A 24246-nucleotide genomic window follows, 5' to 3' on the forward strand; every position below is an offset into this window, starting at 1 on the left:
TCTGCTTTAGGAATTTGGATTAAAAGTAGCTTGCAAGCCGGAAAAGTGTGGGCACCCCTAATCTATATGAATGAGAGTATGTATGTCTATGAGTGTACCCTGTGACTGACTGAAAATTTTTCAGGATTGATGCCTGCTTTACAACTTAAAAAAAATTATATGATCTTAAAACTGGATTAAGAAGAGATTGATTTGGATGTGTAAACCACACCAAAATTTATTTAACTTTTAAAAAATATTCAGGAAATTAAGCACAACCAAGAATCAGTCAATAACTGATTGGAACTGATGGGAACTAAGGTTGGGGGTTTAACAATGTTAATCAAAGAAAGCAAATTCACTGTAAAATGGGATGTCTACGAATGAATACAATGAAACTGGCAGATGCTTCCACCCAGAATATGTCCACTTCAAGATGTCATTTTTTCCAGTCCAAGCATTCCAAGTAGCCTATCAACAACAGGAATGAGTGACAGTCAGGTACGAATCCCCGACTGGGTAGAAGTTCATCATAGGGCAATCTCACAAGCTCATCCCTATTCACTTATGCTGCGCCCATCTTGAAACAATTAATCTAACAGCAGGTCTTTGCAATATTAAGAGTAAACTAAAATGAAGAGTGTGGTGTAAACATGGTGGTGTACTTTTTTTGGCTTTGCATCAAGTTATCTATAATTAATCCATCCATCAATTCTAACACATTAAAGAAATATGCAATCCAAAAACTACACTCATTAGAGAGAATGTAACATTAGAACCACAGCAAGACTAAAATCCAGGCGCTTAGCTTTTAATCTGATATTAGGAAAACAATTCAAAAGAGGTTGAAAAACCTTGCAGCTTTTAAAGCTCTGAATACAGTTATGAACAGATTTACAGCTCCATTTGGCCGTATGTTGGTCACAAAGTGTACAGGTCATTACAATTGAGGCTCTATGGGTCCGATGTGGGTTACTGGAACGCATACTTTAACTGCCGGTATTGAGTAGCACAAACCAATCTTTTAAGTCTACGGCCCCATGATTGGTTTGTGTGTAAGGCAAGGTGATGTGGGCTGAATGCATAAGAATTAGCCATGAGGAACTATATATGCTAATATGCAACCTAAAAACTATACTCTTTATCTATTACTTAACTCTGTGAGGTTTGTAATAATGGACATGAAAATGTTTGACCTAATGTTCTTATGGACAACAGAGATCACAAACTTTTCAATGTAATGGGTTACAATGAGGACCGGCCAGGGCCAATACTCAACCAAAGCAAAATGTATATAAAAAAAAAAAATGCAAAGGCATGTGTTACATGATACACATGCCAGTTATCCAGCTACATGCTTATGACATTAAAAAACGCATCAGACAAGATTGAGCTTTGGAATCGAACATCAGACTCTCCTCCTCACACACTGGCCAAGAGTCCTGTCTCCAGGTCAAAAGCTCAATCCCTTTTGAAGGCATTTAACAATACAATTTGAATGCATTTTTAACAATATTTAACAAATAATGCATTTGTTTTGGACATTGTGAGCATACAAATGGATAAATGATGAGTGCATTATGGGATACAACAATTTCAGATTTTTTTTCCTGGATGTTTTAGTATTATTTGTTACAGTGCAGTATTAGCCCCTCGCCAGCCCCGATTAAAGCCCACTGTATCATAAACTTTTTGAACTCGTTCTCAATGAAAACATGAGATTGAAATTTTTCTTAGCCATCATTACAAACACCACAAAAGTAAGTAATGTATTAAAAAAATCCTTTTTGTATTGCTTTAATCTAATACTCTGTGATCCGTTTAAAACGTCCATTAGTAATAAATTGCTGACACACTTAAAACATGTCTGCTGTAACCTTCTTCACAATGAATACCTCACAAGAAATCACTTCTCTTAAATAAACCTCAAAATGACTTTTCAAGAAGGTTCTCTCGAATGCAATGTCAATTAAAAAGTCAAAACACCAAGACAGACAATTCTAACAAGCAGGGACATGATCTAAAATAAACAAGCAAATCCTCCATGTGTATCCTGCAAGCCGTACACACAAGCAGTAAGCCACAGGCCAACATCCACAGGGACATCAAATAGAAACATTTTTAAGTCATGTTTTTCAAGTTTAATTACAAGAAAATCTAAAGGAGTGTCTGGGTTCTACTGCCTTGCCAGTTTTCTCTTGCATGGAGCTACCCAACCATCAATGAGCTGTGCTGCTTTGACAAGAAATGTCATATAACCCAAGAAGTACAAAAGAAATATTCAAAATAAGCAAGCAATCTGTATTTTATGAATATACCACAAAGACCACCAATAATATAGATGTTAGCACATTATCATTTGTTAAATGTAAGTTCTCACTGATTTTTACTTTCCAATATGCTCTAATGGAACCAATGTACAACGTTAAAAAAAAAAAAAAACTGTAAAAACAATTATTATGAACTTAAGATGTTGAATTGATGAATTCTTATTCTTTATAAATTCTAAAACAAGCTAAACCCCGGTGGTAAGTTATACCACCTCACAGCACTAAGGAGCTGGGTTAAGATGCTGGTCTTGAAACGGTGAAGAATGCATGTTCCCACCATCTGTATAAAATTTTCTCCAGGGAATTAACATGTTAATACAGTTAGACCACCAAATAAAGTATGCAGGGCAGCATGGTGGCACAGTGGTAACACTACTGCCTCTCAGTAAGGAGACAAGGGTTCACGTCCCAAGTCCTCCCAGGGTGGAGTTTGCATGTTCTCCCTGTGTCAGTGTGGGTTTCCTCTAAGTGCTCTGGTGTCCTTTCACTGTCCAAAAACATGCAGGTTAGGCAAACTGGTGATTGGCCACATTGGTCCTAGTACGAGAATGTGGGTTAACCCTGCGATGGACTGGCGTTATGTCCAGGGTTTGTTCCCGACATGCGCCCTATGCTAGCTGAGATAGGCTACAGCCCGAATGTGACCGTGGTCTAGATTAAACAGATTAGAAAATGACAACACAAAATATATGCATGCATATGAGTGTGCTCTGCAATGAGCTGGTCCCACTATCCAGGACTGGTTTCTTTCTGAAACCCAGCAGTGACAAGTTAAGACTGTCCTCTGACTTCCTGAACAGGCAAAGAAGGCTGAGAAAATGAATGACTGAGAATGTATGTTTGAGAAAAACTGCTTTTTTAAAATTTCAACTACTACTTCTAAAATGAACAGCAAACAAGACTCAGAAATGCACGCTTGACACAAAAGACACTGGCAATTGTCAACTAATATAAATGACAGAACAAATGTTAGTATAACATTTTACATTAATTTCTGTCAGTTTAAAATGAATTGTAAGAAAATGAAGTAAATATCCAAATTTAATTAAAAAAAATTAGGGAAGTAATTGAGACTTGTAAATTGAATTTGCCTGTGCTGATGTCCGAGAGTCTGCGTGGGTTTCCTCCGGGCGCTCCGGTTTCCTCCCACAGTCCAAAGACATGCAGGTTAGGTGCATTGGCGATTCTAAATTGTCCCTAGTGTGTGCTTGGTATGTGTGCTTGGTGTGTGTGCTCACCCTGCGGTGGGCTGGCGCCCTGGCCGGGTTTGTTTCCTGCCTTGCGTTCCGTGTTGGCTGGGATTGGCTCCAGCAGACCCCCCCCGTGACCCTGTAGTTTGATATAGCGGGTTGGATAATGGATGGATGATGTCTGTGAGCAAGATCAATTAAAACATGACATAAAAGAAGCTATTACAATATTCGGCAATTGTCAGTTGACAATATGCGGCAGTTTGGCCCCTTGGTAGTAAAATGTTGCACTGTCAATCCCACTGACTCATTTTGTTACCAGAATTTAGTCACTTAGCCTGATAGTGCAGACATTGCCCAAAAACAATCACACTATCCCTTTAAAGTAGTTCGACATAATGCTCACCATGGAAAATGAGCTATATAAAAATTACTAATCAATATCAACCAAAGAGTCTGCCTGAAAGACACTGTCAACCAGTAAAATAACCTAAAACGCTGTTCATTAAGTCAAAATATTTTATCTATCTATCTATATCTATATATCTATATATACACACACACAAAGTTCATTCACCATCACTGATTCACTGTGCGATTCTGAGAAAGTTATTTTACCTGCCAGCATTCTACCTACAGAAATACAGAAAGAGTGGAATGTGTGATGTCTTCATTTTTTTGGATGAAAGCCTAGGGAAAGTATAGGCTTAGAAAAACTTAAACAACTTTAAACTCAGGAAAATATCTGGTAAGAATGTGAAAACAACAACAATAGAAGAAAATGGCAATGAATGAAAGCTGCCATAACTTTTTTTCATAACATTTTGTACTATAGGAATCCCCTCTGCAAGTAGCAAGTTGTTTGGGCCTATCTGATTTGTAGTCAGTCTAAACAAAAAAATATAAATGAATAATGGCCAGGCCCATTTAATAAGAATGCTTTCAGTTAACAAGAATATGAGGTTAACTGTTATCACTAAATTAGCTTACTAAGATTGTGTGTGAGGACAGGTTTGTCCAGCAGTGAAGACAAACTGTCAAAACCAAACAAACTGTGATGTTTTAACTTATTTTTTATTTTTAGACAATGAAGTACACCCCATATTAAGCCATGAATAAAACAAAGCATTATACATGGCAGAATGGTCACACAATGGTTAATGCTGCTGCCTTATCGCTCTAGAGTCCTGGCTTTAAAAATGGTCTGAGCATGTCCTCTGGAAATTTTACACATTATCTTTGTGTCTGAGTAGGTTTTCCTTTGAGTTTACTTTTCTCTTAAATCCCAAAAATACATGGATATTAAGTAAACCAGTGCATCCCCATAGACTTTCTATCCGTGAGTGTTAATTGTGCCATGCAATACCTTGGGCAGTGTCGGCTCCCACAACAATCCCTGTGTTGCTCAGTTAATTTTCAGCCTCTGTGACATTCATTTGAATTGACTGTGATTAAAAAAAAAAATATTGCAGGAATTAAACATAGGAATGCCACTGAATATCCTATGCAGGGAACAGAATGATGGCCAGAGGTTAGGCACCGTTTTTAAAAGGTGCACAGTCAGTTGGCTTTTCTCTTGGTAGTCTGGTTTCCCTCTTTTAAACACATGCATCTTAAGGCCATGTCACATTACGTGACTTTCCTAACAATTTTCAGACGTACACTTCATTTATATAATCTTAGCAAGCCAGAGGTAGTACCACGCTCCCATAATGTCAGTCATCTTACTCAGACATACCTAGCAACTAACTCCAATGAGCCCAAGGCTCGGCCCAACAAAATCAAACAGAATTTTGTCTTAAGTTGTAGTTGAATGTTCATCCAGAGGTATTATGAATATAATGCAGGGACAAGGAATAAGGAACACAGGTCTTATGTTTTATGTATTATGACAGAATAGAAAAAAGAAAAAAAAGGAAAAAGGCCAGTGTTTGTGGCTGAATTCTCATTACCCATTAATCCTTCACACAGCGTTGGCACTGTCAGGCAGCACATTATCATCTGTGACAAAGAAAGGGCAAGCAAAACTGTGTTCGAAAGTCAGCATACAATGGCTAAAGTTGACAAGTCAAGCAATTTTCAGTTATGTAAAATTACATGGTCCAGCAACTGGAAGTTTTGTAATGCGACATTGCTTTTAGGTTAAGTATCTACTTTAAACTGGTCCAAAAGAAATGACAAGATCTATGCCTCGTCCACACTACAATATTTTCTTTAAAAACACCAACTTTTGGCTATGATTTCACCTTTTCTCGACACTACCCCACCATTTTTGCTCCCTGAGAATGTAGTCTTTTAAAAATGCTCTCCAGAGCCAGATACTTTCGTAAATGAAGTTTCAGTGTTGTGGTATAGACGAGCAAAGTCGGAGCTTTTCGAAAATAATAATTACGCTCTCACTGGTTCATGGTATTTTGCAGCCTTTCCCTATACTATATACATCTAAAATGTGCTTTGTAAAGTTTGAATGCTGCTTATATGCACAAAAATGAAATTATTTACCAGTCGACACAGTTTTCCGATAAATCCTGTGTCTAGCAGCAATGCCATTGTACTGAAAAATGTAGAGCCCCATGAAAATCAGATTTAAATAACTCTGTTGGCAGCCTCTAATCAATGTTTATTACTCAGACTTAATCTGTTCAGTAAGGAGGTGCACATTCCGCAGTAAAATTAATAACAAGGTGCTTAACAAATTGGATGGCTGTAGACTGTAGCCAAGCTCACAATATTACAGGAAAGAGAGAAAAACAAGAACACAATGCAATAAAGGAAAGATAGAGACAGATGCATGTGTGCGTTCATTTTTTTTCCCTAATGAGCAACTTTTACACATACTTTTTGGTTCAAGAAGTGTTCCGTTTGCTGTGGACTGCTTACAATCAATTTTCTCGCGAATGAACTTTTTTAAAGTGTTACTTTAACATTTTGCAGTGTTTTTATTTAAAATGACAAGATGACCATCGGCAGTTCTGGAGACTGTTACTTTAAACTGTAATCGGTGCATTAACATGACATAGGAGCAGTTTGCTGCAAGTCCTTAAAAAATGTCTTTGTCTATGCTATGAACGCACTATCAGAGGCCTGCATGTGTTGATTGTTTTAGAAACACAAAGCACAAGGGAATCTGATTTTTATGGGCCACTGTATTTTTCTCCACTGTCCCTTCAATGATTTTCTGCCTGATGTGCACATGAATAGTGTAGGTGAACATGTACAGTATGTCACATGCATTTTCACTTGTTTTAGTGTGGATGGCGATACTTTTGTACACAATGTGAAAACTCCAGTGTGGACAAAGACAATGTTTAATTAAAAACTCAATTTTTAAATGGAAATGTGGTAGTGCTCATGTAGCCCTAGTTGTGCATGTCCAAGGAGTGACAAGAAGTATATCTGGATGTCACAACACTGTCAAAGATCACAAGAGGCTGAGATCATTAAAGGTGAAGCATTAATAGCAAGCAATTGTTGAGCTCAGACAGAAAACAAAACAATGAATACAGCTTACAACAAAAGTGCTTGTTACACAAAAAAACATGACCCACCATTGTTTTCATGGTCTGTGCATAATTATGCGCATTTTGGAGGATTAACAATGTATGCCATCCAATGGCAGAACAAAAACAAAGCAGGCAAATGCATTTTGACAATTACTGAGCGGTGATTTCATTTAATTTGTTGTCTTCTGAAAGCTCACCAATGGCACTTAATCAGTCCAAGAGCTGAGTGGTAATGCTTCCTGAAATTAAACATTTTCCTCAAATACACAGATATTACCGCTGACAATAATAGACTGTGAATTTGTACTGGAGGGCCATGGGAGGAACTACATGTAAAATATTCATTAAAAAAAAGGAAAAGGAGAGTAATTTCTTAATTTTAGGTTCTTGAAAGCAGCCTGTGACATAAGACAGAAAACCCAAATCAGACGGTGAAATGGAATTGAGTTATAATAAATGTCACTTGACTATGAAATAATGTGCAGCTTCTCTGTAATAGGAAGGCTGATATGACAAAGCACATCAAATAATTAATAGCTGGTTTGTCTGGCCTAAGTGTTTTATCACAGCTCTTTCGAGTACAACAGAGGCTGGGCCTCACTCCAGGCCACACAGTGGTTAAATAAGCATTTGAATAGTTTGTCCTTGGCCAAGAAGACACTAGCTCGCATCTATGAATGTTTCATGAGGTCTGGAGACAGCTTGCCATGCTGAATCAATACGAGTACTGCTGTATCACTTGAACATTTAAAGTACGGCTTGGTGCCACCACCTTTCAGGAAGGTCAAAGGAGACTTTCTAATCTGGTCTTTTAATATGAAGAGGTGCATAATACAATGTATTAAGCATGAGGTGGAGGGAGCGTTCATTGATCAGGTTATGCTACAAATCAAGCCGACTGATCCCAGTAAAACAAAACATACCCATAAATATTTTTGTGATGACTTTATCTAAACAAATGTAAAATCCGCTTCTCTATTAACCTGTGAAGGCCGGCATGAAATGCTATCACCACCTCAAGTACAAACTGCGTATACACCAATCATTTTCTATGTCTTTAATTCTGCTATGGGGTTCATGGGGAGCTGAGGCCTATCACAGGAGCATCAGTCAGTAACCAGCCCCAGACTGGGTGGTAGTGTTAAACACAGATGTACCCCCCCCCAGTCGCGATTTAGACCAATTCAGAGTCACCATTTAATGTAGCACTCACATCTTTAGGATGTGGGAGGCAAACCGGAGTGCCTAAAGAAAAACACATGTGGACAAAGAGAGAACTGGGCAAGCTTCACAGACAGTGATGAGGTCAGAATTCAAACCCAATCTCCTGGAGCTATGATACTAACCACTGCATCAGCATACTATACTGTATAAATGTTACTAAGCTATTTTTCACCCTTTCTGTAATTCCTTTTCTGAAACAGAATGCTGCAATTCTAGGGTCACAGTTCACTGTATTCCAAAAATAAGCACTTTTAACATACTTCAAGCACTGCTCACATTTACTGTCACGGCATACATATAAATATATAAATATGTTTATGTTACATTAATTAAACCATGATGTTTCCTCAAGAACTCTAGAGCAGCAAAACACCTGACAGGTTTCATTTTGAGGCACACAGCGTGTTATTTATATCACTACCATTTAAAATAAATAAATACTGAACACCATTTTCCTTAATAAATTCATTCATGTCCATAAAGACAATTATTCAAACTTACAAATCTGGCCACAGCACTCTAGTAATAAAAGTGTGAATGAAAGGAAAGATGGAGGGGGATGGTGAGTACAAGAGTCTGGAAACACTCGACAGAGTACCACAGCACAGGAAGTTTTGTATTGAGATCAAGCAATTAACAGAAGGAGTGTGACAGAGATCATTAGATTGTGGAGAACTTATACTTTAATGTTAGTTTTGGTACAATAATGTAATTTAAAGACAAGATGTGAACTGTTCAAAAGATAGTTTGCTGATTCATTTTTATTTATTAACAAATCCCATCATTCTTTCTGTTTACATAAAAATCTCATAATTTTGTTAAGACCAAAAAATATGTTGGCATGATTACTGCTAACACAAGCTTAGAAAAGAAGCCATGACCCAAATGAAAAGCATATGGGCTGCAATTTAATTACAGACTGACTCTGATCTCATTACTAACAAGAACCACTTGTTCTCCATTTCAGCATTTTGAACAGAACCCTGCACTGTATGTTAACGTGGCTTTGTGTAATTTCAAATCCGACTGCAGAATCTTTAATCTACAGGGATGGTTTTGAGCCTGAAAAATAAATGGTGTTTTTAATACTACAAAAAAAAAAAAAAAAGAAAATAATCCAAAGGAAAACAACCCTCAAGTTTCATTGCCCTTTTCTAACTGCTTACTTTGATTTTGTACAGTTGGAGGACATGCAGGTCAAGTGGCTTGCTCAAGGTCACACGGTAAGTTAGAGACGGGCTTAAAACAGTAACTTTACGATTTAAAGTCCCGTTTCTTAACCACTAGTGCACATGACATGGCTTATACAATAATAAAAATCGAGTGGGCCCTAGAGCTGCCACCTTTCTGTTTTCAGAGATGGGCTGAAATTTGAAAACAATCTTCTGTGAAGGCTCTGCATCTTCACCTTATGTCCAAGTGAATCTTTTCCTAAAACACTATGGCCTTCATTCTAAACCCTAAGAGAGCGAGTGTGTGTGTGTGTGTGTGTGCGTGTGTGTGTTTTAGGCTGTTTGACTGGGTCTTGTTCTGAGCCAACACCCTTTTGAATATGGGCTATGTCCATGCACCCAATGTTGTTCCAAACAAACATTTACAATATATAAACAGCATTTTAAAAATGGCTTAGTTGATGGGCAATAGATCGATTTGAGTAAGCAGTAAAGCTGAACTGAAGATTAAACAAATAAAGATGCAGGCTAAAGAATTTACCTGAGTAAAAATATATTTTCATCAGTTTTTCTGAAGTCACTTTTGCCAGCACTGCTTTAAATTACCTAAGCATAAGGCATTCAAATTTTTTTTTTTTTTTAAATAAACACACACACACAGATAGATACTTTAATGCTGTTACAGTACCTCCATCCGCTAGATTTTCAATAGTAATATATCAGTAAAGTCAAGCACCAATGATTTTTAAATTGCAGTCACGGTGGTGCAGTTTTTAATCATTACTGAAACACAGATCAGATGTTCTGGACTTGAATCAAGCACCTGGCCATTAAAAGGGTGTCATTTGCCACATCATCTGGGGTTTTCATCTTGGTATTCTGGTTTACTTCCTACATCCTAGAGGCATGCACATTATATGTTAGTGTCAAATGTAAAATCTGTCTGAATTGATTTATGATACCAGTCTAAAAGTAATAACAAAGTGGTTCAAATGTGCCAACAGAGGACACATTGACGGTTGATTTTCTGGAGAATGTTTGCACAGAGACTGCCTCACCCAGTACATTTAACCTATTCACCTGCCAATATGATATGAATGGAGACAGACAGAGAGATCAATAGATCTTTGTTAATCTCCAAACAGAAAGGAGAATTTTGTTCCATTCAATTTCTTACCCAAAGACTATTGCAGCAGCCCCAGACGCAACACAAGAACCTAAACAAGGCACCAAACTAGCACAGGGCAGAGTCTTTCCATAAGGGCCACTTTAAATCTGCCAATTAACCTAATCTGCACACCTTTGAGATGTAGGAGCAAAATATGGTTAAAAATAAGTGCAGATACAAACAATGTGCAAACACCACACAGATGGGGAGCTGTGAGGTAACAGCACTGACCATTACAGCACTGCATGTCTATCTCCATACTAGCTTCGGAATAATACATCATTCCTCTCAACTTGATAAATCTTTCTCATATACCAACGTTATAAAACAATTACATTAACTTCTTTTTTTAACATTTTTAAACTATCTTCAAATTGAATAAAGATGGCATTTTTGAACACTTTGCTGCAGTTTTCTCCTTGTTATTCATGGATGGCATTCAGGTCCAGTTTCTCAAACAGAGGCTCTCCTGTGATTTCAACTGAGGCTTGCAAAACACAAAGGGGAGAATGCATTAACACAGACCAAACCTTTTAATTCAAAGAGTGAAACTATATATATATATATATAAAAAAAAAGAGAGAGTGAGAGAAAAACATCAACGTGAAGCAGAAATATGAGAGCTACTAATCCTGCAAGTCGACTTAAATGACTGCATTGGAAAAAAATGCAAGTAATACCACTAATGGAAAACAAACTCGAAGGAAAAAAGGACAAAAAAAAAAAAGGTTGGGGGGCTGTGGGGTAGGTGGAGAAGTACTGTCTATACAGCTGCTGACCTTGTGGCCAATTCAAAGTCTGAGGTGAAAGGCAATCCAATTTTCAACCATTCAGTAAGCCTCCATCTATGAAATATCAGCCATTGACCTTCACAATATGCCTCCCCTCCCTGCATTACAGCTGCAACTGACAATGCCAATAACAGTGGAGGAAAGCCACGATGGCAAATAATTTCAAATACATTTTGTTTTTCTTAAAAATCCTTTTTGACAACTTATTCTATTCTTTGCTTCAGAGGGATTTTTTCTTAACCTGAACACTAAGCTACATCTCACTTCCAGACTCTTTAGTCTCATTTCCAACTCAAGCTCGTCAAAAGCTGTCTTTAGGGAATTTGATCCTACTGAGTGACTTTTCAAATCTATTTTTTCATAATTTTTTTTTTATTAATACTTTTGCCCTTTAACCCAATGCATTAACACCCACGACGATACTTTTTTTTTTTTTTTTGGGCTTCCTTGTAAAGTACAAAGTCAAATTAATACAGTTCTTAATACTTGAAAACTTAATACCAATGCTGGATTTCTTAAGTAGACAATTTGAGCCAAAACAATGTACTACTGTTTCCATATTTGCACAATATGAGCAACAAAAAGTAAAGTGATTGTCCCACAATCACAAGGCAGGTCACTAGTGCACACTCAGAGCTTTTGTGCAACATCTTAACCGCCAAGCCACTTTGGTCAAAGTTGTGAGTTTCTGTAACACCTTTACATGGTGCTTTATATCCACTGTAAAATGATTTACTGCAAGCATCAGCAAGACGGTGAACTTCACTTCTTGAAGTCTTATAGGAATAGTACAATTGATTCCATATTTTTTGAAGTGTGAGTACTAGCAGGGTCTTTAACCCCAAGTGTTATAATTTATAGCAAAGAGCCTGAACCATCAGGCCACACAGAGAGATGAACCAAAACACACAAGCAGTGGAGTAGCAGTTCTACAGCAGGCCCTCTTTAGGCCGACACAGACACACTTAACACAGCCAAAGCATGTTTTGTTTAGGAAAAAAACTTTTTAAAACATCTATTTTTTCTCTTGATTTGGAGAATATTTTAAATTTAATTTTTTTCTACACATTCTTGTATGCGTTAAAACAAGTCTGGCATTAAGCTTCTCGGTGAACATATTTTGACAGGGTTGACTTGAAAAGCATTAATGCACAGGGTACATGAAAGAAACCAAGGTGGGTCACAGAAATAATGAAAGAAAAACTAAAATACCGAAACTGGTGGAAGGAGGGGAAAGAGCTTTAACTTGAAGAGCCGTATATGTCTATTCACAAGACGGGGACCATCAATATTCATATCCAAAATGAGCACCACTCTTAATTTAAAACAACAAAACCCCCCAAAAGAAGTTCTACAAATGAGACAGCGTTCAGTCCAGCCACAGCATGATTGGCCAGCTAATCCTAAATCTTGTTTACCCAGACAGAACATTTAGATTCTGTGTTGCACCCGCTCTGTCTGCTCTTTCCCACATGTCATGCCAGTCAGTTGTATTTACTGGGCTGCTTGAATTTATTCTATCTGCTTGCCTGCCCATTTGTTCCTCAGCCCATTTTTTTATGGGAAGTAAACAGTTGTGGTGTTTTAGATGAATTCCCTCTTACATGGTAACCATACAAAATATCTCTGACCATATTCATCTGACATTTACAAACATATGTATGAGCTAAAGCTTTATACATGTTACATATACACAATTATACATACACACACACACGAATAAATAATACTTAACAAGTATGGATTTTTTCCTCATTCCCATAATATATATCAAAGGTGTAAATTTTAAATTAAAGGAATATGCCCCACTCACCAATTTTTTTTTATATATTACCCCATGTACTTTGTAGTGATGGCCAACAAAAATAGTTATGATTTCATGCAGAATAGAGAGAAAAAAGTTTGAGACATAACAGTGGCCAATGCTGGACAAAGGCAAACAATGTGAAAAACATTCAAGCAAAAAAAGAAAAACAAATCTCACTTTAAAGATGCACAATCCACATGTCAGTTATCCAGTTGTATGCTCAAAACGATACAATATACATGCATTTATGCTAAAATATTATTAAATAGTTCTTCTTCTTACGGCTGCTCCCATTAGGGGTCGCCACAGCGGATCATCTTCTTCCATATCTTTCTGTCCTCTGCATCTTGCTCTGTTACCCCCATCACCTGCATGGCCTCTCTCACCACATCCATAAACCTTCTCTTAGGCCTTCCTCTTTTCCATTTCTCTGGCAGCTCTATCCTTAGCATCCTTTTCCCAATATACTCAGCAGCTCATCTCTGCATATCATCAAACCAACGCAATCTCGTCTCTCTGACTTTGTCTCCCAACCGTCCAACTTGAGCTGACCCTCTAATGTACTCATTTCTAATCCTGTCCATCCTAATCACACCCAATGCAAATCTTAACATCTTTAACTCTGCCACCTCCAGCTCTGTCTCCTGCTTTCTGGTCAGTGCCACCAGCAGAGGTGCTCTGATATGCAAAAGCACATCTACGAAGCAGCACAGGTCACCTGAAACATCCTGGAAGCAATACCAGAGCATGCTTACCATTAATTAGTTTGTTAAAAAAAAAAACACATGGTATGGCACAAACTTTTGCTACTTCTGCCAAAGGATTATTTTTAAAACACTCGGGCAAGAACAGCACTGACTGAGATAGATATGACTCTAATGGAAAGCAACTGCTAATTTTAAGTCTGCCAACTTGGCAAAAGATGCAAATTGGAAATTAATTTTTCTTTTCTTCCTCACCTCTGTCTTTTTCACTTCCAGATTTACTATATAGCATCATTAAAAAAAAAAAGAAAATCTCCAAATGCTTGAGTGTTTCACAGCAGTACTGAAGACATTAAACACCCAATTCTATTAAAGTCTAAACTCCTTTAGTTTTCTTTTTTCTTTGCTGTGGTTTTCAAATAGGCTCTATGCAGCAATTACTTTCTAAACAAATCTGCAGCAAGACTGGGGCCCATAATAATAATGATGATGCAATTTTAACCACCAATTTCAAGTCATAAAAGACCGCTGAAGCCCAACACACATTGGCAAAATGAACTCAAGGAGCATTAGCAGAGGCTCACATAGCTCGAATCATTTTAGTCCTGCTAAAGCAGTGATGCCATGTAAAAGATGAAGACAGAATCAAAGTTTAGTAATGCATTTCCATAATCAAGCATAAGGAGTAATTGAATAATTTATCTGTAAAATCCAAATGCAGCAAAGAGCTAAAGTCAATGCAGCTGACTGTGAGATAATCAGGTAATGTGATCACTGAAGATAATACATTATTTAAAGAATTACTTTTCTTTAAGATTATTGGCTGTTATCGTTAAACAAGTTTTTCATTTTGGTCTTCAAATAAGCACCAGCAAAAATCAGTTGTCTTGTCAAGATAACTGCTCACTTTTTTGACTCTTCTGTCTAAGTTGGACCATTTTTATTTTAAAAGTTTCCATAAAGCAGCAGATCTCCAGTCAGTAGCATTATTCACACTGGTGTGTGTGGGCCTGCTACAAGTTACCTGCCTTTAAGAAAACAAATTACCTGACCAAACCAAACAGTGGCAATTAGGGATATCAAGAAAATTGAAATTCAATACCTTTTTCAATACTCAATACAGTATACAATGCAACTAACAATCATTAGTATGCATTACTGTTTAATCTTTCTATTAGATCAGCGGTACTTTTTCTAGCAGTTTGACAATCAAGAATATTTACATTTACATTGTTTGGGAGCACAATGGCACCGGAACTGGGGCTGGTGCTGCTGCTGCTGCTGCAAAGCTCCAGCGACTGAAGTACTCAAATCCCACCTACGTCACTGTTTGTAAAGAACGTGCACATTTCCTTCCTTCCTTCCTTATTTTCTTCCTGGCCCACCCACTCGCCTATACCAAAAGAAATGACCCTGGTATGTGCAAGTGAACGTTGAAGTGTCCGGCAAAGAACTGGAGTTTCATCCAGCGTTGGTTCCTGCCATTTGTCCACTACTGAGGAATGACTGATGATCAAAATATATTGACGAGTATGTAAAATACTCATCGACATTACAGGTCAATGGGTGTAGACTGATGGGCAACAATTAACAAAATAAAGTGTACAGAAAGTGAAGGGGCCTGAATACTTTCTAAATCCACTTAAAAAATGTACTGCTAATGGAAAATAAGGGTGCATTACTCACTCATTTAGACATTCAACTGGCTTATAATGAGAATAAGAATGATGTAAACAAGTAAGTCTTTGTTATATTCACTTAAATCAATCAGAACATTTGCATTTCCATGGTCACAAATTCAGTTTTATTTATTACAGTTCAGACTATGAAATTCACAAAAAAAGGCAATAAAGTAACTGTGATGCACTGTATCTAACCAACTAATTTTGTGACAAAAAAGGAATGCTTCAGGAGTCAGTTAAGGATTAAGGCCTGAAACATTCAAAAGGCTCCCCAGGGGCTCACGTTCAGTGCAAGGATTGGTTATCATTCATGCCTAGCCAGACGGGCGCGTGGGGGGTCAAACAAGCAGAAATATCTGGGAGAACCCTACTGAGGAAACTCTTCTTACTCATCCACCAATGTGTCATGAAGCCTGATACTGAACACTTTCTGGCCTCTAAACAAACGGTATTAAAATAAGCAAGTTCAGGAAATGGATGGATAAATTAAAGGACAGAGGGATAATAGATGATCCACTGCTATAAAAATATGCCTACCAGAAAAAAAAATATTGTGGTTTATATCAGGCTCCAAGATTAAGCTAACAGGAATGTAGGCCTAGTTTAGGCTCTTTATTTTCTGACTTATGACAAACTTAAAAATGACCCTATGTCACATAATAGCTTAAAACAATGTGCAAACTGAGGAAATAAAAATGCTTTTAAATCTAATAAATTGAATCGTTATTATCTAAATCTATGATTATATAAAATATGAAACAGGTTAAGTATGAAATGTAAACTGACTATTTTATTGGGTGAACAGTATATACAGTCCATCGACAAACTCAGGAAGAACTACAGTGCCTATGAGAAACAAATAGATGATCTTTAGTAAGCCAACCTTTCTGTCTTATTTACTGTGGTTTAGTAACCTGTTCATCACACACATACCTAAACCCTGTCACAGCACACTCTTTATAAAGATGCCTCACAAACATGTGACCACTGTAACAGTTATTAGAGTTTCTGCTTAAAGCGGAAATAGTTTTCCTACCTTGTGCTTGGATGTTTAACAATTTAGAGTGAAGAAAACACTAACCCTCATTCAGATTTAAAATGTGCTAAATACTCATGGATTAACAGAACTAACAGAAGCTGCATTTAAATAAAACCAAAAAAAAACTGATATCTGACACCTAGAACTACTTCTTGACAGCAAGCACCCCACATCATCTTCAGCAATCCTCTTTTATACTCTGAAATGGTGTCACAGAGCACACATCTTTTCCGTTAGAATTTGAAGCAGGATACTGTTTACCAAAAGGGGTGATACATCCACATAAGATGCTCTAAAGGCACACACTACTAGCAAGTGTTCATTTACTTCCAGCATTTTACAATTTAAACAGAAAATTAATGATTAAACTTTGAACTACTGAAAAAAATGTACGAGAAAAACACATTTACAGAATTTACAAAAATGATTACAGCCAGAGGAATAAGCAAGTTGTTTTTACTAAGCACGTATTTTTACACTGACTGTTAGCTTAAGCATACTGAAGTATATTTTTTTCACATGCAACGGATTTAGACACGGGCCCTGGTTAGTGTTATAATGAGCCAATATGTTAAAAAAGGGTGACCTTGTCCTTTAAGAAGCTGATTTCTGGGCTCAATTCACTTTTTTCTCTAACTGGTCTCTTTGTTTCTGCTCTGACTCTAAACAGTCTAATGCAGAACTCATTGTGTGCCAAGCTTTTGTATGAAATTTACTATATGTATTGTTATGCCATCACTCTAACCAGGATATAAAGGTATGGAAAAAGGATAGATCAATAGGTTGCTGTCATACCTATTAAAAAAAGAAATCACTTTATGCTTTCTATTCATTTTCCCTTAATTGTCATTTTATAGTATTTGAAAGCAGTGCGATATAAAAGGGTTTTCTTATTAACTTCTATTCACTCCAAACCACCAACTACTAGAAATTAATAAAATAAAGAATTGAGAAATAATCTATTTGCATTATCAAGACGGGAGTTTGGGGAGCCTAAAAGTTTCTAGGTATCAATGTAGAATTAAAGGATTCTACATCAACCACAAGTCAACCACAATATACATATACATTTGGAAGGTGTAAGGGTACAAGTACAAGTATAGTAAACTGGAACAAACTTAAGGCAGGATTTCCCCACCATTTACGAAAAGGACAACTTTAAGATAACCATACTGTATATGTACAAAAGATATCCATGTGTGTATCACTTTTATTACACACTTAAAACTGAGAGGAACTTTAACTCTCTGGAAACACATAAGCAACCTAACGGACAAGTCCATATTATAGTTAGAACTGAGTTATTGGATGGCGGAGATGGACATTGAGGTGGCAAATCAAAACTGTAAGCCGTTTGTTTTGTTTTCTTTAAAAAAACACTGAATACTTAAAGAACTAATGTGTTAAAACAAAGGGATAGCCAAACACAAAGTCAAAAGAAAATGTCCTGTATATAACATTAAGTAAGGTTATAAATTCATTTTATTTCTGTATTTGTCTTAATTAGATGTTTACGTTCTTCCTACAAAAAAAAAAATACAGATGGGATCTTCTCATATGGTTACTGCATTTTATGGAGGAAGACTGCAATAACAACTGTAGCAAGCAGTATTATTCAACATACTGTTGAGAGCCATCACTGGTGTCTTCATAATTCTCAGAAGCAAAACATATAGAAAAGAATAATTAAAAACAAAGAAATTAAAGAGAATAGTATGAAAACATGATAAAAGAGAAGCATATGTTATAACCATTTTACAGTATTACTGATGTTTGTTTTAAAGGTGCTCTACAGATAAATTGACAATGACAACCAACTTGGAGACACTTTATTTCATGGCTAATACTGGGAATAATGAAACAACTAAATCATAAAATCCATCTATTTTCTAACTTGCTTGTCCATCCTCAGTCATTTAGAGCCACAGAATTTCCCTACAGTATTGGGCAAGGGCAAATACATTGCTAAAATAAGCTGGTACCATGACTCATTATTATTTTGGTAGTTCATTTAAGTTTTGCTATATTTCGTGTAGGAGTTTTACAATACCCAGACAATAAAACGTTGAGCAATGCTTGTTGAGATGCATTATTGTCTCACTGCTCACCCAATCTCAAACTTTGACAAAAGGATTACCTTCAGAAACAATACACTTAGGCAGCAGAGAGTTGAACTGAAGGCCATACTTAGCCATAGCCAAAAAAATATCTGATTACCAAACACCCACAAAAAACACCCTACAAAACAAAAGAACATTTTTGTCATTTGTGATATTTCTACAGTTTTGCCTTTCTTCCTTTTCGAGCTTTGCGGTTAGTAAATATTTTAACAACATTTTAAATAGTCAGAAGAAACAAAATCTAGGGTGAAATGAGAATACATGAATACATGAAATTTGAGAAGTAACTGAACACAATTTTAACATTAAAGCAAAAACACACACACAAACTATGGAGTTTGTCTATCTCAAGATGACACTTGGGTTTTCAAGGCAGACATAACAGTAAGAACCAGATAAACCATACCGACTCAGCATTGGATGAGGTGGTAAACACCCTTTACAATTAGCCAGAAGGTACTTATGCATGTTTTGGTATGTATGACAAGAATTGCCCTAACAGCATCCAAAAACTGAGGAGGGGAACTCTTTATAGGACATAAACCTGCAGAGAGTATGACAACTTGAATATTTGTGTTGGGCCATTTTTACCATTTCCATATTCCATTAGTTTATTTTGTTCTGAATTTGGCCCCTAATAACATGAAAGAATTTTGGTTTTCTACAGAATTGGTATTTTTTGAAGATCAGAAGTATACAGCTGTTCAACTCATTATCAGCTATATTATACATGAGAGGTGAACACCAGGATACTTTTTTTTGCCTAGTTTATATAAACAGCAAAAATCCTAAAAACGGTACCCCTCTTTAAAAAAAACAAACAACAAAAAACTAAAACAGAACCTTCTTGGGTACCAGTGCCATATACTGGGAAACATCCTGCTACACGTCTCTGAATGATTCATTCCTCAGAAGCCATACTTCAGAATATTCTATTGAGCAGTTCCATAAGTCAACAGTTGTGTAATAAATACACAATACATTATCAACAAAATGGATACATTTTGTTTGCATAGTCAGGTGTGCGTACCTAGGGAGGGTCTTCATGGCTCTGAGAACTCAGGTAACTCTCCTCCACTAAGATTGGGGGCACTGTCATTTACCTTTCCTTCTTTACTTTTACATGCAGATCATAAGGCTCTAGACTGAAAATCTCTTCTGCCCAGGATCATACTTAATTTACAACCAACTTGGAAACAGATGTTCATTTGAGGAACTCATATCTGGTGAAACAATTTGCCTCGAGAAATAATATTATGATAATAGTCAAACTTCTGTTACTGTTCTCTGTTGCATCCTTAATAGGATTGCCTTAAATGGGTTAACCTAACAGATGCCCCAACACTTTGACATGTTTTGAGATTATCTTTTACAGTATAAACATTTGCACTAAACCTGCTCCATATTACATGAAATGTACTCAAAACACCTACCTACCAAACACTGATAATCAAGGCCCACAATACTGTAACTATTCACAAAACTGAAACAGCTCGTCTGTCATAGACAATATCTGTATATACAGTGGTACCTTCGTATACGTCCTTAATCCGTTCCAGATCCTTGGACTTATACCAAACAGGACTTATACCAAACAAATTTTTCCCATAAGAAATAATGGGAAAATGATTAATTCGTTCCCATGGAAAACAAAATCCTATTGTTATTGGCATATTATACATTGATGGAGTTATATAAAATAATTTAAACACTGCTTAATACTAAAATACATAAATACAAAAGCAATTATATGAAATAAATGAAAATGACTTGTCCGATAACAATGAGTTTAATTTTACTGCACAACAAAGGAGAGCATCACAGCTCTTCTAAAGGAGCCACTTCAGGCGATTGTGTAGCACTGCCGTTGTTCTTCTTCTGGCAGTCTTCAATCCAAATCCCTAAAGCAGATTCCATCCAGACTACTGCCTTATTACATCCATTTACAACTCGTTTTGCACCCTGGTTAAAAGGACACTGCGGCCGTAGATCTTATATTCCTTTCCTACTTTTTAAATAAAAAGAATCGTAGCCTTCAACAAATCCAAAACGTTTACCTTTTCGGCAATCATTAACATCTTCCGTTTGCACTTGGGCACGGCCCTGAAGCAGTAGCAGATCGTTTTGAAGCCATAATGAAGGGCTTGACTATGCACAAAGATAAACACAAAAGAGCACAAAAGTTAACTCTTTACACAGCGAAACACGTTGATGCTGAATGAGCGAGATGAGACTTCCTGGTTAACACTGCATTCAGCACACAGGAACTTAACTGCGTGCTCTGATTGGTTAGCTTCTCAGTCAGGAGAACTTAACTGCGTGCTCTGATTGGTTAGCTTCTCAGTCATCCGCCAATAGCGTCCCTTGTATGAAATCAACTGGGCAAACCAACTGAGGAAGCATGTACAGGAAGTAAAAAGACACATTGTCCACAGAACCCGTGAAGCAGCGAAAAATCTGCATTATATATTTAGTTATGCTTTCATATAAAATCCACGATAGAGTGAAGCTGCGAAAGTCGAAGCGCGATATAGCGAGGGATTACTGTACAGGTTAAAACTTGGTCCTTTTTTTTTTTGAAGGCGCGCACCCGGTATACCACACGTGTTGTTCTAGCACACGAGTCATATTCCAAACAAAGGTCGTATACCAAGCAAAATATTTCGTCTCTAAACAGGACATATACCAAGTTGGACTTATTCCAAAGCAGACGTATACCGAGGTACCACTGTATATTGCATTTTTCAACAATAGCCAAGTGTTTAAGCACTTGTGTAATGTTGAGGGATGATGTAGTCACAACTTTGTGTCTTAAAATAACTGCGTGTGTGTGCATATTACAGTTTGACAGTAAAATGCTGTTCAAAGCAGACAAACAGTCCACCTAAATGAAACACCAGACCTTCAGATGTATAAATAAATCAATTCAAGCATCAAGAATAAATTGAGGGCTGTACTTGAGCATGCACTCTGATGAACTGGCACCATTTCCAGAGTAATACTGTGTCAGTAGATGGCTAACCAGCTCACTGTAATGACATTACATGGTCATGTAAATTGTGATTTTTTTTTTGGTTGGATAGCAAAATTTGACCAATAAATCAGAGCACATTAAATTTCTAAAATGTAGTCAAACAGTATTGATTACAATGTTAATTTTAAAAAAATGTGCAAAGATATAAAATTACTATATTAATCAAGCTAGAGGCATCTCTGACACTACCTGGAGGAACCAAAGCTCCAAAAATTGATTTCATTTTGTAACTTTCTTCTTAGCAAAAAGTGGAGAGCGTCTAGCCTAAGTCACAGTTGCTTGCTTGCGGGTTGAGAGAGGCTGTCCTGTAAGTGACCTTTATTAAGAAAGATCAAAAAAATTTAATATTACAAAGACAAATGCAAATTCTGCAGTTTGAACTTATTTTAGTTTCAAATCAACTGAAAATGAAGAGTAAAGAAATTTAAACAATACCTATTTTCTGACATTGTTCGAAAAAGACAGTCATTAAATTGTTAAATAAGAGCGCAATTTGCGGACAAACTTGAAACACAATCGTCCCGATGTGTTAATGCCTTTCGCTTCTTCATCACTGGCCTCACCATACTTAGTTTTTTTTTTTTTTTAAATCCCCACTCTGAAACACTAACACTGAGGGCTTTCAGTCAACAAATTATTCAGCAGAAGTGTGTCAAGAAATGTGCGTCTAACTTGGGGTTCCTTTAAACCAATAGCAATATGCCTGTATAATGCCTTACTGGGACCATGACAGTCAAGTCAGAAGTTTTCTTCCTTTTTAGTCACTCTGGTGTGTGTTCAGACCATAATGAGCATGTATATTTATCTATTAATTATTTATTTACAGAATGCCTGTGAAAAGCCAAATTTCCCCCTGGGGACAAATAAAATGATAGACAGATCTTTATTTATTTAAAGGTTATCATTTGCATTGGAGCATTTGCTTAAATTGATTTTTTTTTTTTTTATTTAAAAATTGTACCTTTCACTTCTGCATATTCTATAGGCCTGTTGGTAGAGACGTGATGCACAGTTTAAATAAAAAAATGCAGTTTCTTCAAACAAAATAATCACAATGTTTGCAAATAAAAATGCTTTTAAACCGTGTATTTAAATTAAAATGTGGCCACAATAGTAACTCAACCTGTGCCACAAATGACACAGGTACTGGAATCACTGCTTACTTTGGGTATTTTTTATTTTGCGATTCAAATGAGAAAAACAGCCTAGGCACAATCCTAGTCTAGAGTAGGCATGTACTACTTTCAGGATGGGTGCTAGTGGCTTATGACCTTTAATCAAAATTATACAGTTTCAGGAAATGTAAGAATGGAAAATGGAGGAATTGTTCATTTTGCCAATACTATTAGTGGTTACAGTGTAAATTGTCAACCCCAAATAAGTCAGCTCTAATCCACACACTCAATATCTGTTTGAAATTGAGAACATACCTTACACTGAAGGTGTAAAAAGTAGAATCAGTTGTCCCATGCGCTTACAATAATGAATACAAATTTAAAAAAAATGACATACATTTTACAGTTCACTGTTCCATGCAATTTCCATGTATTAACTTTCCCTTTTATTATTGTTTTGGGTAACATTGATAAATAGAGATAATCTCACTGTTGTGCGATTATGTATGTGTTATTTTTCTCTGTGCGTCAGATTGCCTACCCTTTAATAAAATTCAGTTATTTAAAAAAAAAAAAAAAGATACATTTATTTAACAAGGCAATATATATATAGACATAATTGTGTAAATCAAGAGGGGGACACCTAGCAAAGTTTGGCTACAATGACTGTCTGACAACTAACTAAATGGCGTCATAAAATTACAAAAATAGAAATAAGCAAGAGATCATGGACTTAATTATGCACCACAGGCCTGGGCTGAAGCCCAGCCAAAAGTTCAAAGAAGTTTTTAGGGACAGGATTTCATTCTTAAAAACAACCACCAAGTTAAAAACAAAAAGCCAACAACAGAGGAGTATTGTTTTACCTTTACCTTGCACAGATTTCAAGGAAGGTATAAACAGAACAAGGATAATTGTTTATTGATCAGGGCGACTGACAGAACACAAAAGAATGCATTCTGCGCTCTGTCTTCCTTCACGCTTCACTTTGATCTGGGGGTGGGGATGGTAAGGCATGCTTGTGCCAGTAATTCAGATCTGCTTGATTTTATTTTGGAAGATGTCTCCAAGGAGTCATTATGCACCGTTTCACTACTCAGACAACATGAACACGTACAGAAAAACAGGACTTGGCGCACATAATACAGCGTAACTGTACTATGAATTACTGAGATCTCTGTGAGGAGATGCATTGGGCATCAATAGTTACAGAATTAAACACTATAGAAATGTTCACAACGCCTATTATACATTTCACACATTATTTTAAATACACACCAACAACATATCCAATAATCTACAACAAAGAAATCTAACCCATCGACAGCGATTCATAGCTATGATGCCAATCCCAGTGTGGAAAAGAATAAAATACAAGGTTATTTCCA

At 36.6% G+C, this 24246-nt stretch overlaps 1 protein-coding gene across 1 annotated transcript in view; it reads right to left on the reverse strand.

Moving 5' to 3' along the window:
- ptk7b (protein tyrosine kinase 7b) overlaps nucleotides 1–24246 on the reverse strand; it is a 214900-nt gene that overhangs the window by 171055 nt on the left and 19599 nt on the right. The window lies entirely within an intron of this gene.

The sequence above is a fragment of the Polypterus senegalus genome, chromosome 16 (genome assembly GCF_016835505.1).
Source record: "Polypterus senegalus isolate Bchr_013 chromosome 16, ASM1683550v1, whole genome shotgun sequence".
NCBI lineage: Eukaryota > Metazoa > Chordata > Cladistia > Polypteriformes > Polypteridae > Polypterus > Polypterus senegalus.